The sequence below is a fragment of the Heterodontus francisci genome, chromosome 3 (genome assembly GCF_036365525.1).
Source record: "Heterodontus francisci isolate sHetFra1 chromosome 3, sHetFra1.hap1, whole genome shotgun sequence".
In the NCBI taxonomy this organism is placed as follows: Eukaryota; Metazoa; Chordata; class Chondrichthyes; order Heterodontiformes; family Heterodontidae; genus Heterodontus; species Heterodontus francisci.
In genome coordinates, this window is record NC_090373.1 from 177,521,724 (window position 1) to 177,537,308 (window position 15,585).

Here is a 15,585-nt window from a genome sequence, read left to right on the forward strand (position 1 = left end):
ATTTCATGTCGCGTTTGCAGACGTCTTTATAACGGAGACATGGACGGCCGGTGGGTCTGATACCAGTGGCGAGCTCGCTGTACAATGTGTCTTTGGGGATCCTGCCATCTTCCATGCGGCTCACATGGCCAAGCCATCTCAAGCGCCGCTGACTCAGTAGTGTGTATAAGCTGGGGATGTTGGCCGCTTCAAGGACTTCTGTGTTGGAGATATAGTCCTGCCACCTGATGCCAAGTATTCTCCGAAGGCAGCGAAGATGGAATGAATTGAGACGTCGCTCTTGGCTGGCATACGTTGTCCAGGCCTCGCTGCCGTAGAGCAAGGTACTGAGGACACAGGCCTGATACACTCGGACTTTTGTGTTCCGTGTCAGTGCGCCATTTTCCCACACTCTCTTGGCCAGTCTGAACATAGCAGTGGAAGCCTTACCCATGCGCTTGTTGATTTCTGCATCTAGAGACAGGTTACTGGTGATAGTTGAGCCTAGGTAGGTGAACTCTTGAACCACTTCCAGAGCGTGGTCGCCAATATTGATGGATGGAGCATTTCTGACATCCTGCCCCATGATGTTCGTTTTCTTGAGGCTGATGGTTAGGCCAAATTCATTGCAGGCAGATGCAAACCTGTCGATGAGACTCTGCAGGCATTCTTCAGTGTGAGATGTTAAAGCAGCATCGTCAGCAAAGAGGAGTTCTCTGATGAGGACTTTCCGTACTTTGGACTTCGCTCTTAGACGGGCAAGGTTGAACAACCTGCCCCCTGATCTTGTGTGGAGGAAAATTCCTTCTTCAGAGGATTTGAACGCATGTGAAAGCAGCAGGGAGAAGAAAATCCCAAAAAGTGTGGGTGCGAGAACACAGCCCTGTTTCACACCACTCAGGATAGGAAAGGGCTCTGATGAGGAGCCACCATGTTGAATTGTGCCTTTCATATTGTCATGGAATGAGGTGATGATACTTAGTAGCTTTGGTGGACATCCGATCTTTTCTAGTAGTCTGAAGAGACCACGTCTGCTGACGAGGTCAAAGGCTTTGGTGAGATCAATGAAAGCAATGTAGAGGGGCATCTGTTGTTCACGGCATTTCTCCTGTATCTGACGAAGGGAGAACAGCATGTCAATAGTCGATCTCTCTGCACGAAAGCCACACTGTGCCTCAGGGTAGACGCGCTCGGCCAGCTTCTGGAGCCTGTTCAGAGCGACTCGAGCAAAGACTTTCCCCACTATGCTGAGCAGGGAGATTCCACGGTACCCTGCAATGGGTACTCTCAATTAGGTGACTCTCAGGCAGTGCATTCCAGCTCCGAACCACTTGCCCCATTAGTGACAGCCTGCCACCCTGAGAATGACCCATTTATTCCTACTCTCTGCTTTCTGTCTGTTACCAATTCTCAATCCATACTAGTATATTACCCCCAATCCCCCAGGCTCTAATTTTGTTTACTAACCTTCTTTGTGGGACCTTATCAAACTTTCTGAAAATCGAAATACACAACATCCACTGGTTCTCCTTTATCTATTCTACAAGTAACATCCTCAAAAAACTCCAATGTGTCTGTCAAACATGATTTCCTTTCATAAATCCATGTTGACCAGCCCCCCAATTTTACTATAATTTTCTTAGTGTCCAGTTTTCACATACTTCATAATAGATTATAACATTTTCCCTATTACTGATGTCAAACTAATAGACCTGTAGTTCTCCATTCCCCCTCTCCCTCCCTTCTTTAAGAAAGTCTGCAGTAACCTTTCCAGAATCTATAGAATTTTGAAAGATAACCTCCAATGTATCCATTATCTCTATAGCCATTTCCTTCAACACTCTGGGATGTAGCTCATCTGGTCCAGGGCATTTATTAACCTTCAATCCAGTTAACTTTGCAAGTACTACCTCTTTACTAATACTAATTTCTTTCAGTTCCTCAGTTTCACAAGTTTCTTAGTTGCCTTGTATCTCTGGGAGATTTCTGTATCTTCTTGCATGAAGACAGACACAAAATAATTGTTTAGTTTCTCTGCCATTTCCCTGTTCTCCACTATAAATTCTCCTGTCTCCACTGTAATGGGTCCACATTTGTCCCAGCTAATCTTTTCCTATTCACATAGCTAAAGAAACTTTTACAGTCCGCCTTTATGTTTCTTGCTAGCTTGTATTCATATTCTCTTTTCTCTTTCTTTATCAGTTTCTTGGTCATTCTTTGCTGGCTTCTAAATTGCTCCTAATCCTCGGGTTTACCACTTTTTCTGGCATCCTTATAATCCACTTCCTTTCACCGAATGCAATCTTTAACTTCTTTTATTAACCATTCCCATTAGGTGCTTGTGCCTTAGAGGAATTATATATCTGTTGTAGACCATGTTGTACCTCTTTAAATACTAGTCATTGCTTGTCTACCATCAAATCTTTTCGTATATTTTCCCAATCCACCATAGCTGAATTGTCTGTCATACCGTCATAGTTTTCCTTGTTCAGATTTAGGATCCTGGTTTCAGAATGAACTATATCACTTTCAAAATTAATGTGAAATTCTATCTTATTGTGGCCACTATTTCCTAAAGGCTCCTTTACAGTACCAGGCATACCTCAAAATAAGGTGTCAGCCTGGTGAAGCTCTAACACAGAACTTCTTACATGCCAAACAGCAGAAGCAGCATGCAATAGACAGGGCTAAACGATCCCACAACCAACAGATCAGATCTAAGCTCTGCAGTCCTGCCACATCCAGTCATGAATAGTGGTGGACAATTAAACAACTAACAGGAGGAGGAGGCTCCACAAATATAACCATCTTCAATGATGGGGGAGCCCAGCACATCAGTGCAAAAGATAAGGCATTTGTATCCATCTTCAGCCAGAAGTGTCAAGTGGATGATTCATATCAGCCTCCTCTTGAGATCCCCAGCATCACAGATGTCAGTCTTCAGCCAATCCGATTCACTCTACGTGATATCAAGAAACAGCTGAAGGTACTGGATACTGCAAATGCTATGGGCCCTGACAACATTCCAGCAATAGAACTGAAGACCTGTGCTCCAGAATGAGCCGCACCCCTAACCAAGCTGTTCCAGTACAGCTACACCCGGCAATGTGGAAAATTGCCCAGGTATGTCCTGTACACGAAAAGCAGGACAAATCCAACCTGGCCAATCAGTCTACTCTCGATCATCAGCGAAGTGATGGAAGGAGTTGTCGACAGTATATCAAGCAGCACTTGCTCAGTGACACTCAGTTTGGGTTATGCCAGGGCTACTCAGCTCATGACCTCATTACAGCCTTGGTCCAAACATAGACAAAAGAGATGCGAGTGACTGCCCTTGACTTCAAGGCAGCACTTGACCGAGTATGGCATCAAGGAGCCTGAGCAAAACTAGAGTCAATGGGAATCAGGGGGAAAACTCTCTGCTGATTAGAGTCATATCTAGCACAAAGGAAAATGACTGTGGTCAATCATATCAGTCCCAGGACATCTCTGCAGAAGTTTCTCAGGGTAGAGAGATTATGGAAACTGTGCCTATATTCTCTAGAGTTTCAAAGAATGAGACGTGATCTCATTGAAACTTACAAAATACTTAAAGCGATACAAAGGGTAGATGCAGGTAAGATGTTTCCCCTTGTTGGGGAATCTGGAACCAGGAGACACAATTTCAACATAAGGGGGAAGCCACTTAGAACCGAGATGTGGAGAAATTTCTTTCCTCAGAGCGTTGTGAATTTTTGGAATTCTCTACCCCAGAGGGCTGTGGAAGCTCAGTCAATGAGTATGTTTAAAGCAGAGATTGACAGATTTCTAAATACCAATGACATAAAGGAATATGCGATGAGTGTGGGAAAAAGGAGTTGAAGTGGATGATCAACCGTGATCGTATTGAATGGCAGAGCAGGAGCGAGGGGCTGAATGGCCTACTCCTATGTTCCTATGTAGCGCAAAGGAAGATGGTTGTGGTTGTGGAGGTCAATCATCTGAGCTCCAGGACATCACTGCAGGAGTTCCTCAGGGTAGTGTCCTAGGCCCAACCTTCTTCAGCTGATTCATCAATGACCTTCCCTCCATCATTAGGTCAGAAGTGGGAATGTGCAATCATCAGCGAACAATGTTCAGCACCATTCACGACTCCTCAGAGACTGAAGCAGTCCATGTAGAAATGCAGCATGACTTGGACAATATCCAGGCTTGGGCTGATAAGTGGCAAGTAACATTCGCACCACACAAGTGCCAGGCAATGACCATCTCCAACAAGAGAGAATCTAACCATCTCACCTTGACATTCAACGGCATTACCATTGCTGAATCCCCCACTATCAACGTCCTGGGGGTTACAATTGACCAGAAACTGAACCGGACCAGCCACATAAATACTGTAGCTACAAGAGCAGGTCAGAGGCTAGTAACTCACTTTCTGTCTCACCAATGCCTGACCACTGTCTACAAGGCCAAGTCAGGAGTGTCAACCATGTCAACAACCCTCAAGAAGCTCGACACCAGCCAGGACAAAGCAGCCCACTTGATTGGCACCCCAACCACCACCTTCAGCATTCACTCCCTTAACGACTAACGCACTGTGGCAGCAGTGTGTACTATCTACAAGATGCACTGCAGTAACTCTCCAAGACTCCTTCGATGGCATCTTCCAAACCCATGACCTCTACCACCTAGAAGGACAAGGGCATGGGAACACCACCACCTGCAAGTTCCCCTCCAAGCCACACACCATCCTGACTTGAAACTATATCCCCATTCCTTCACTGGTGCTGGGTCAAAATCCTGGAACTCCTCTCCTAACAGCACCGTGGGTGGACCTACACCCCAAGGACTGCAGCGGTTCAAGAAGGCAGCTCGCCACCACCTTCTCGAGAGCAATTAGGGATGGACAATAAATGCTGGTCTAACCAGCGATGCCCACATCTGACAACAAATATAAAAAAGGGGGATGTGATGGTCAAGCATGTCAAAGGTGGCTGACAGTCAAGAAGGATGAGGAGGGATAGTTCACCTCTGTCACAGTCACATAGGATGTCACTTGTGACGTTGCTAAGTTCAGGTTCATACTATAGCAGGGGCTGGGAGGATTGGCGGGACTCAAACATTGAATTTGTGACCATTACATGATAAAATTTCACATTCTATTTAAGGTTGGGAAGTGTGGCTTAAGACTAGTACTTTAAACCTAAATAAAGGCAGCACAGTGGCGCAGTGGTTAGCACCGCAGCCTCACAACTCCAGCGACCCGGGTTCGATTCTGGGTACTGCCTGTGCGGAGATTGCAAGTTCTCCCTGTTACTGTGTGGGTTTCCGCCAGGTGCTTTGATTTCCTCCCACATTCAAAGACTTGCAGGTTGATAGGTAAATCGGCCATTGTAAATTGCTCCGAATATAGGTAGGTGGTAGGGGAAGGTGGGGATGTGGTAGGAAAACAGGATTAGTGTAGTATTAGTATAAATGGGTGGTTGATGGTCGGCACAGACTCGGTGGGCCGAAGGGCCTGTTTCAGTGCTGTATCTCTAAAAAAAAGGCAATTACAAGGGTATGAAGACAGAGTTGACCAAAGTGAACTAGAAAATTAGGTTAAAAGAAAGGACAGTTGAGAAGCAGTGGCTGATATATAGAGTTATACAGCACAGAAACAGGCCACTCGGCCCATCGTTTCTGTGTCGGCCATCAAGCACCTAACTATTCTAATCCCATTTTCCAGCACTTGGCCCGTAGCCCTGTATACTATAGCATTTCAAATGCTCACTAAATACTTCTTAAATGTTGTGAGGGTTCCTGCCTCGACCACCTCTTCAGGCAGTGCATTCCACATTCCAACCACCTTCGTTGAAATTTTTTTCCTCAAATCTCCTCGAAACCTCCTGCCCTTACCTTAAATCTTTGCCTCCTGGTTATTGACCCCTCTGCTAAGGGAAAAAGTTTCGTCCTATCTAACCTATCAATGCTCCTCATAATTTTGTATACCTCAATCATGTCCCCCCTCAGCCTTCTCTGCTCGAAGGAAAACAACCCTAGCCTTTTCAGTCTCTCTTCATAGGTGAAATGCTCCAGCCCAGGCAACAACAAAGAACAAAGAACAGTACAGAACAGGAACAGGCAATTCGACCCTCCAAGCCTGCGCCGATCTTGATGCCTGCCTAAACTAAAGCCTTCTGCACTTCTGGGGACCGTATTCCTCTATTCCCATCCTATTCATGTATTTGTCAAGATGCCTCTTAAACGTCGATATTGTACCTGCTTCCACCACCTCTCCCGGCAACAAGTTCCAGGCACTCACCACCCTCTGTGTAAAGAACTTGCCTCACACATCCCCTCTAAACTTTGCCCCTCACTCCTTAAACCGATGTCCCCTAGTAACTGACTCTTACAGCCTGGGAAAAAGCTTCTGACTATCCACTCTGTCCATGCTGCTCATAACTTTGTAAACCTCTATCATGTCGCCCCGCCACCTCTGTCATTCCAGTGAAAACAATCCGAGTTTATCCAACCTCTCCTCATAGCTAATGCCCTCCAGATCAGGCAACATCCTGGTAAACCTCTTCTGTACCCTCTTCAAAGCCTCCACGTCCTTCTGGTAGTGTGGCGACCAGAATTGCACGCAATATTCTAGGTGTGGCCTAACTAAAGTTCTGTACAGCTGCAGCATGACTTGCCAATTTTTATACTCTATTCCCCGACCGATGAAGGCAAGCATGCCGTATGCCTTCTTGACTACCTTATCCACCTGCGTTGCCACTTTCAGTGACCTGTGGACCTGTATGCCCAGATCTCTCTGCCTGTCAATACTCCTAAGGGTTCTGCCATTTACTGTATACTTCCCACCTGCATTAGACCTTCCAAAATGCATTACCTCACATTTTTCCGGATTAAACTCCATCTGCCATTTCTCCGCCCAAGTCTCCAACCGATCTATAATCCTGCTGTATCCTCTGACAATCCTCATCATTATCCGCAACTCCACCAACCTTTGTGTCGTCCGCAAACTTACTAATCAGACCAGCTACATTTTCCTTCAAATCATTTATATCTGCTACAAACAGCAAAGGTCCCAGCACTGATCCCGGTGGAACACCACTAGTCACATCCCTCCATTCAGAAAAGCACCCTTCCACTGCTACCCTCTGTCTTCTATGACCGAGCCAGTTCTGTATCCATCTTGCCAGCTCACCTCTGATCCCGTGTGACTTCACCTTTTGGACCAGTCTGTCATGAGGGACCTTGTCAAAGGCTTTTCTGAAGTCCATATAGATAACATCCACTGCCCTTCCTTCATCAATCATCTTCGTCACTTTCTCAAAAAACTCAATCAAGTTAGTGAGACATGACCTCCCCTTCACAAAACTATGCTGCCTCTTGCTAATAAGTTTGTTTCTTTCCAAATGGAAGTAAATCCTGTCCCAAAAAATCCTCTCTAATAATTTCCCTACCACTGACATAAGGCTCACTGGCCTATAATTTCCTGGATTATCCTTGCTACCCTTCTTAAACAAAGGAACAACATTGGCTCTTCTCCAGTCCTCTGGGACCTCACCTGTAGCCAATGAGGATGCAAAGATTTCTGTCAAGGCCCCAGCAATTTCTTCCCTTGCCTCCCTCAGTATTCTGGGGTCGATCCCATCAGGCCCTGGGGACTTATCTACCTTAATGCTTTGCAAGACACCCAACACTTCCTCCTTTTTGATAACGACATGACCGAGACTATCTGCACTCCCTTCCCTAGACTCATCATCCACCAAGTCCTTCTCTTTGGTGAATACTGATGCAAAGTACTCATTTCGTACCTCGCCCATTTCCTCTGGCTCCACACATAGGTTCCCTCCTCTGTCCTTGAGTGGGCCAACCCTTTCCCTGGTTACCCTTTTATGTACGTATAAAAAGCCTTGGGATTTTCCTTAATCCTGTTTGCCAATGACTTTTCATGACCCCTTTTAGCCCTCCTGACTCCTTGCTTAAGTTCCTTCCTACTGTCTTTATATTCCTCAAGGGCTTCGTCTGTTCCCAGCCTTCCAGCCCTTACGAATGCTTCCTTTTTCTTTTTGACTAGGCTCACAAAATTCCGTGTTATCCAAGGTTCCCGAAACTTGCCAAACTTATCCTTCATCCTCACAGGAACATGCTGGTCTTGGACACTCATCAACTGACGTTTGAAAGACTCCCACATGTCAGATGTTGATTTACCCTGGTGAACCTGGTGAATCACCTTTGCACCCTCTCCAGTTCAATCACATCCTTCCTGTAGTGTGGTGCCCAGAACTGTACACAGTACTCTAGCTGTGGCCTAACTAGCATTTTATACAGCTAAGGAGATATTTCATATCTCTCAGCAAAGATATACCCCTGTTACAAAGAAAGACTCTAGGACATCTGTGGCTAACTAACGAAGTTAAAAATAGTATAAAATTGAAAGAAAAAGCATACAATTCTATGAAGATTAGTGATAGATCAGAAGATTAGACAGATTTTAAAAATCAGCAAAGAATAACTCAAAGAATTGATCTATTAGAGTATGAGAGAAAGCAAGCTAGCAATATAAAAACAGATGGTAAGAGTTTCTACAAGTATTTAAAAAGGAAAAGAGTAACTCAAGTGAGCGGGGGTCCTCTAGAGAGTGAGTCTTGGAATTAATAATGGGTAACAAGGAAATGGCGGAAGAATTGAACAGGTATTTTGTGTCAGTCTTCATTGTTGAAGACACAAAAAAAAACAAAGATACTTAAAAAGCAAGAGGTAAAAGGGAGCTTGAAACTTAGAACAATCACAATCACCAGGGAAAAGGAACTGGGAAAGCTATCAGAGCTAGATGTAGATGTAGTTGTGATCTTCCAAATTTCCTTAGATTCTGGAAAGGTCCCAGTGGATTGTAAAGTAGCTCATTCAACACCTCTATTCAATCAAGAAAGGAAACAGAAAGCAAGAGACTATAAGTCAGTTAGCCTAACATCTGCCATAGGGAAAATGATAGAATCAATTATTAAGGAGGTTATAGCAGGACATTTAGAAACTCTTAATGCAATGAGGCAGAGTCAACATGGTTTTGTGAAAGGAAAATCGTGTTTGACTAATTTATTAGAGTTCTTTGAGGAAGTAACAAGCAATGTGGATAAAGGGGAACCTGTAGAGGTGGTGTACTTCGATTTCCATAAGGCATTCAATTAGGTGCCACATCAAAGGTTACTACAAAATAAGAGCACACGGTGTAGGGGGTAACATATTAGTATGGATAGAGGATTAGCTAGCTTACAGGAAGCAGAGAGTAGGGATAAATAGGTATTTTTCAGTTTGGAAAGCTGTTACTAGTGGAGTGCCACAAGGATCAGTGCTGGTGACTAAATATTTATAATCTATATCAATGACTTAGATGAAGGGACTAAATGTGTGGTAGCTAAAATTGTCAATGACACAAAGTTAGGTAGGAATGTAAGCTGTCAAGAGGACATCAAGAGTCTACAAAGGGATAAAGATAGGTTAAGTGAGTGGGAAAAAATTTGTCAGATGGAGTATAATGTGGTCAAATGTGAACTTTTCCACTTTGGCAGGAAGAATGGAAAAGCAGAATATTATTTAAGTGGAGAGGGACATCGCAGAACTCTGCAGTACAGAGGGATCTGGGTGTCCTGGTAAATGTATCACAAAAAGTTAGTATGCAGGTGCAGCAAGTGATTAGGAAGGCAAATGGAATGTTTTTGTTTATTGCGAAGGGAATAGGATTTAAAAGTAGGGAAGTTTTGCTACAACTGTGTAGGGCCTTAGTGAGCCCACATCTGGAGTTCTGTGTACAGTTTTGGTCTCCTTACTTAAGAAAGGATAAAATGCATTGGAAGGAGTTCAGAGAAGGTTCACTCGACCGATTGAAGGGGTTCTCTTATGAGGAACGTTTGAACAGGTTGGGCCAATACCCATTGGAGTTTTGAAGAATGAGAAGTGATCTTATTGAAACATATAAGATCCTGAGGATACATGACAGGGTGGATGCTGAGAGGATGTTTCCACTTATGGGTGAGACTAGAACTACAGGACACTCAGGGACAAACTTCAGGTAGTATATTTGAAGCAATTCTCACATGCAAGTTAATATAGAGGAAGGATAGTTACAACTGAACATTTGACACTCAATTCAATCAAAATAAGTTGCCAAATTGTACTTTTATCATTAGTTTAAATTTAGAGCAAGTGAGTAGAACAAAGTTGGATCGAATCAGAATTCCTCTTCATCACCTTCACAATCTGAGGCAGTATCTGCACCAATCTCTTCATAATCTTTTTCAAGGCTGCCATGTCTTCACGGGCCTTCCTCCATCCCCTCACCCATGTACCAATGTACAATCTCCATTCCCCTTCTCCTGCACCCTCACCTCCAACAATAAATGCCAGAAGCTCATGGACTTCTTTGTCACTAACATCCACATTAACTCTGCCCAATCCTACCATTAATTTCCAAGTGTCTTGTAATTACAACCTTTATTATAGATTCTAGCATTTTCCCTATGACTGATGTTAGACTAACGGTTCTATAGTTCCCCGTTTTCTCTCTCCCTCCTTTCTTAAATAGTGGGGTTACAATTGCCACCTTCCAATCCGCAGGAACCATTCCAGAGGCTATAGAATTTTAAAAGATGATCACCAATGCATCTGCTATCTCTATATCCACCTCTTTCAACACTCTGGAATGTAGATCATCAGGTCCAGGGGATTTATCTACTTTAAGTCCCATTAATTTCTCTGGAACTTTGTTTTTATTAATATTAATATCTTGCAGTTCCTCGTTTATACTAGTCCCTCGATTCTCCATTATTTCTGGGAGGTTTTTAGTATTTTCTTCCGTGAAGACACACATGAAGTATTTGTTTCGTTTCTCTGCCATTTCCTTATTCCCCATTATAAATTCTCCTGACTCTGCTTGTAATGGATTTATGTTTGTTTTTGTTAATCTTTTCCTTTTTACATACCTATAGAAGCTTTTACAGTGCATTTTTATGTTTCTAGCTAGTTTACTCTCATATTCAATTTTCCCTTTCTTAATCTTTTTCTTGGTCCTTCTTTGCAGAATTCTAAAATGCTCCCAATCCTCAGGCTTACCATTTATTTTGGCAACTTTATATGCTTCTTCCTTTGATCTAATACAATCCTTGATTTTTTTTTTTGTTAGCCACGGTAGGAACACTTTCCTTGCCTGGTTTTTGTGCATTAAATGAATGTATTTTAGTTGTAAACTATGTATTAGTTCTTTAAATGTTAGCCATTGCCTGTCTACCATCATACCTTTTAACGTAGTTTCCCAATCCACCACAGCCAATTTTCCCCTCATACCATCTTAGTTTCCTTTGCTTAGATTTAAGACCTTAGTTTCTGATTGAACTACATCATTTTCAAACTTAATGAAAAATTCAGTCATATTACGATCACTCTTTTCGAAAGGCTCCTTTACAAGAAGATTATTAATTAGCCCTTTTTCATTGCACAATACTAGATCTAAAATAGCCCGTTCCATAGTTGGCTTCTCAACATACTGCTCTAGAAAACCATCTTGCATACATTCCAAGAATTTGTCCTCCACAACGTTAGTACCAATGAGGTAAACCCAGTTTATATGTAGATTGAAATGAAGGGGGATGTGGGTGGAGCATGATACAAGGAAGTGATCAGAGCTGGCCTTATCTGTAATTGGTACGATGGGACTAGCAAGACCTCTTGAGATGGCAAGCTCAAAGGGGAGGCTGTGAATATAGGTTGGGGAGTTTGCATGAAGGGAGACATTTAGGAAGGATAAGAGGACAGTGAACTCAGAGGAGAGAGAGCATGATGAGGGCCGTTAAGACCGGAAAAGATAGGTTTTATGGAGCATCTTAAGGGAAGAGATGGGGCAGGAGGGAATTCAAAAGCTTAGGGCCCAGATAGGTGAAGGCATGGCTGCAAATCGTGCAGCGATGAAAATCGGGGTTGTGCAAGAGGCCAGAATTGGAGAGATCTCAGAGTGTTGTAGGGCTGGAGGAGGTTACAGAGATAGTGAGGGGATGAGCTCATGGAGGGATTTGAAAACAAGGATAAGAATTTTAAATATCAAGGTGTTTCCAGACTAGTATTTATAAAAAAGCCCTATAAAATTTAAGTCCATGTTCCTATTAACTCTCATATATTCAAGTTGTTAATATGATCCTGAGCGTTAGTGTTTTGATTTAGGATTCATCCTTCAGCACCAAAAGCCGTTCTTTCTAAAACTTCAGGCTCATGAACTTCAAACAGGGCAGAGCAATAAACAGAAGACACACTTTAGGAGTTTAATTGTCAGATCTTGGGGCTCCGCATTGTGGCCGCATTCTGTTGTTCAGACATCCCCCACCAATAATGATAAACTGCTCTCATTCCATGTTGTAGATTAATTGATAGAGATTTATTGCGATGATTAACCAACAACTCCATTATTGTTGTACCATGTGACTACCAGGATGATAGAACTAGATGGGCCTTCATCCTTTTCTCTTCCAGCAATTCCTATGCACTTATTCTTCTTCTCTTCTTCTTTGGCCTCCTTATCTCGAGAGACAATGGATAAGCGCCTGGAGGTGGTCAGTGGTTTGTGAAACAGCGCCTGGAGTGGCTATAAAGGCCAATTCTAGAGTGACAGGCTCTTCCACAGGTGCTGCAGAGAAATTTGTTTGTCGGGGCTGTTACACAGTTGGCTCTCCCCTTGCGCCTCTGTCTTTTTTCCTGAGTCTCTTTGACTCGCCACACTTTAGCCCCGTCTTTATGGCTGCCCGCCAGCTCTGGCGAACGTTGGCAACTGACTCCCACGACTTGTGATTAATGTCACAGGATTTCATGTCACGTTTGCAGACGTCTTTAAAGCGGAGACATGGACAGCCGATGGGTCTGATACCAGTGGCGAGCTCACTGTACAATGTGTCTTTGGGGATCCTGCCATCTTCCATGCGGCTCACATGGCCAAGCCATCTCAAGCGCCGCTGACTCAGTAGTGTGTGTAAGCTGGGGATGTTGGCCGCCTCGAGGACTTCTGTGTTGGAGATACGTGTTGCCACCTGATGCCAAGTATGCACTTATTATTACATTATAAAAAGCACAATGAGCTGTCTTTCAATGGTGAGTGTATTAAGATTACAGGAATCTACATTAGCTGATTTTCTTTTGAACCTTGCTATCTGTTATCCCATTAGTGAATAGCTTTAGTTCCCTGATCATGAACTAATCACATTTTTTTCCCCATGAGAATTACATTCGGCTGTCACATCTCAAATGGATTAAGGAAAATAAGCTGCACAATCAGGATCTCTTAAAAGCCCTGTGGGAAACCCAACTGGGATTATTGGTGTTTTGCAACGATTTATCAGCTAAATGAAGTAAAGGAATTTATTGTGTTAAACTGACAGTCTCATTAAAGATTTAACTGCTAAGTGGAGTACTGAATGTATTAAACCATCTTTGTGAGAAGGAATATCAAACAAAACAGGCCTGGTAAAGTAGAGCAAAACAAGCCTGGCTAAAGTGCAGTAAAGCCGGCCTGGTAAAGTATAGCAAAACATACCTGGTTATAGTAGAGTAAAACAGACCTGGCTAAAGTATAGCAAAATAGATCTGGCAAAGTATAGCAAAACAGGTCTGGTAAAGTAGAGTAAAACAGGCCTGGTTAAAGTAGAGAAAATAGACCTGATAAAGTATAACAAAACAAGCCCGATAAAGTGTAACAAAACAGGTCAGATTAAAGTAGAGTAAAATAGGCCTGGTAAAGCATAACAAAACAGGTCTGGTAAAGTATAACAAAACAGGCCTGGCTAAAGTAGAGTAAAACAGGCCTGGTTAAATTAGAGTAAAACAGGCCTGGTTAAAGGGGAGTAAAATAGGCCTGGTAAAGTAGAGCAAAACAGGCCTGGTAAAGTATAACAAAACAGGCCTTGTAAAATGCAGTAAAATAGGCCTGGCTAATGTAGTGTGAAACTGGCCTGGTAAAGTGTAGCAAATCAGGCCTGGGGAAAGTAGAGAAAAATAGGCCTGGTAAAGTAGAGTAAAACAGGCCTGGTAAAGTAGAGTAAAACAGGCCTAATAGAGTGAAACAGACCTGGCTAAAGTATAACAAAACAGGCCTGGTTAAAGTAGAGTAACAGTCCTGGCGAAAGTAGAATAAAACTGATCTGACTAAATTATAGTATAATAGGTCTGGCTAAAGTATAGTAAAACAAGCCTGCTAAAGCAGAGTAAAATGGGCCTTATAAAGTATGGCAAAACAGGCCTGGTAAAGTAGAATGAAACTGTCCTGGTAAAGTAGAGTAGAACTGGCCTGGTAAAGTGTAGCAAATCAGGCCTGGCTACAGTAGAGAAAAATAGGCCTGGTAAAATAGAGTAAAATAGGCCTGATAGAGTAAAACAGACTTTCTAAAATACAGTAAAACAGGCCAGGCTAAAGTATAACAGGACAGGCCTGGTTAAAGTAGAGTAACAGGCCTGGCAAAAGTAGAGTAAAACAGATCTGATTAAATTATAGTATAATAGGCCTGGTAAGGTAGAGTAAAAAAAAAGCCTGGTAAATTATAGCAAAACAGGTCTGGTTAAGAAGAGTAAGATAGGTCTGGTAAAGTAGAGTAACACAGGCCTGGTAAAGTATAGTGGAACAGGCCTGGCTAAAGTATAGCAAAACCGGCCTGCTAAAGTAGAGTAAAATAGGCCTAATAAAGTATGGCAAAACAGGGCTGGTAAAGTAGAATGAAACCGGCCTGGTAAAGTAGAGTGAAACAGGCCTGGTAGAGTGAAAGTGGCCTCATAAGTGGAATAAAACAGGTCCAGCTAAAGTAGATTAAAACAGGCCAGGCTAAAGTAGAGTGTAATAGGCCTGGTTAAAGTAGGTAAAATAGGCCTGGTTAAAGAATAGTAAAACTTGTCTGGCTAAAATCAAGTAAAATAGGCCTGGCTAAAGTATTGCAAAATAGGCCAAGGAATGTGGAACTCCCTTCTCTTTGGAATAATCCCATAAGATTGTTAACATTCACTGCAACATGTGTGGGGAAACTGCATTATCCAAACTACATAGGAGGATAAAATTAATCTATGGTAGCAGTGCAGCCTGGACTAATAGAGAATCAGCAGCTTGTTTTAAACTGTGCCCTTTTCTATTAAAGTCAATACAAAAGAAAACCAGAAATTGGGCTGCCGATTGTCTATCTGCACATTTCATGCTATTAGCTCAATTTCATCCCACTATTTCAGCAATGCAGCTCTTTTGTCATATTGTACTGAAATGTTGGATTTACTGGTTGTGGCTCAGTATGTAGCACTCTCACCTGTGAGTCAGTAGGCTGTGGGTTGAGGCCCCATTGCAGAGTGTGAGCATATAATCCAGGATGATACTCCCAGTATAGTACAGAACTGAGGGAGTGACGCATTGTCAGAGATGGCATCTTTTGGATGAAATGTTAAACCATGCCCTCGCGTGTGGATGTGAATTATCCCATGGCACAATTTCGAAGAAGAGCAATGGATTTCTCCCTGGTGTGCTTGCTAATACTTCAACCAACAACACCACAACAGATTATCTGGTCATTGTAACATTGCTGTTTGCTGTGCTCATATTCGCTGCTACATTTCCTACATTAC